We start from the raw sequence: 1,721 nt of genomic DNA, 5'->3' as shown, positions 1-1,721 counted from the left end.
CTAAAATTTTGGAGAGGATTTTGTATCCCTCCATTTAAACTTATTGACCTGAAATTATCGAGAGAAATGTCACCTCTGCAATTTGGAATTAATTTTAAGTTAGTGCAATTCAATTTCCAGACAACATAAGAGGAAGACTCAAATTCCTTAACAGCTAACATTAGAACATGTTTGATGACCACACAATAGACCATGAAAAAATCTATGGTAAATATATCATGTATAGGGGCGTTATTAGTTCAAAAATGCGATACCATATTTTTCACTTCTTCCTCATTAAAATACTTTCCAAGGAAATTGCATCGAAAACAAAAATAGAAGGCATTTCTAAGTCTTCAAAGCTTGGCCTGATAAGTATTTTCTCAATGAACGGGTTTGAATAAAAATCTTTAGAACCTTCAAAAATATATCCTTTTCATAAGTAATAATAAATCCATCCATATTTAAAAAATTTAATTATACAACTAGATTTATGTTCTTGATCTAGTTTGAGTTACCTTATATCATAAGAGAATGTTCTCAAGAATAAACAAATAAGGTGCATTCAAGAGATAACTACCGTTAGTCAACCAAATAAATAATCAAATGCAATTCTAGTTTCCAAGCAACGGTACTAGTAGACGCTTCTTGATCCCAAAAAAGTAATTAAACTAGCGAATGTCGCCTAATTAGGTTACTCTCCTCTCCAAGATAGTATTACGAAAATACTATAAGTCGGATACACCAGAAACATCAAAGATGAAGTTTGTCTTGATAAGGATAAGTTTTTAAGAAGAACAAACTTCACTATTTATAGACCAGGGTAGTTTGGAAACCAAGGAATTTCCATAACCTAAGATATTCAAAAGATATGCAATAAAGCACCTAAATTCGGTTTTATGAATTCAAACCAATATCCAATTGTACAACCGAAATTTTAATGGACAAGTCAATATTACCTAGCAATTAACTAACATATATTTCCAGAGATATATTTTGATCTCTGGTAAAAAATATATATATATATTAATTTCAAAAATCTCAAAAAGATTCTCTATTAATTTCGGTTTGGGATCTCATCTTCAGTATCAAGGAATATCTTTGAACAATTAAGAAATAAGATTTTAGCAAATTTTCAAATTACTCAGTATGTCGACATCTTGAACTTTCCTATCTTGCAAACCCAATTTTCAAATCACACAAACCCTAAAGTGAATGTGACTTACAAAATCGGTTTTGCCGATGGGGACCGGTTATACCATGATACATAAATCAAGTTGGGATAAGTTGTACCTTGACTCCCAATATAGGTAGGGATCGGTTATACCTTGTTCTAAATAGATAATCGGTTCTACCTTGATTCTCTATACATCTTAGGATCGGTCATACATAAGATCTTCAACAAAATCCGAGACCATAATCCTTTTTTATTTTCTTTCGACTATGAAACAAGTTTATACGTCTGCTTCCTTAAACTTATGTCACTAAATATAGTTTCTATTATGTATGAAATTATACATATGTTCACTACACAAGCTAGTAACGAGTTACAAAGATTACGTTGATGGCGCAATTACGAAGTTCCAAAAAATAAACATTATACTTCGTAAATCAATAACCAATATAAAACGCTTATTACTTATTGATATATTGTTCCTTGACACATCACAATATGATGATCAAGTATATTATATTAAATTTTCACATGTATAAATTTGCGTGTTGTGTTTTCAATCATAAAC

Source organism: Papaver somniferum, chromosome 11 (genome assembly GCF_003573695.1).
Source record: "Papaver somniferum cultivar HN1 chromosome 11, ASM357369v1, whole genome shotgun sequence".
Lineage (NCBI taxonomy): Eukaryota > Viridiplantae > Streptophyta > Magnoliopsida > Ranunculales > Papaveraceae > Papaver > Papaver somniferum.
This window is presented reverse-complemented; position numbering follows the sequence as displayed.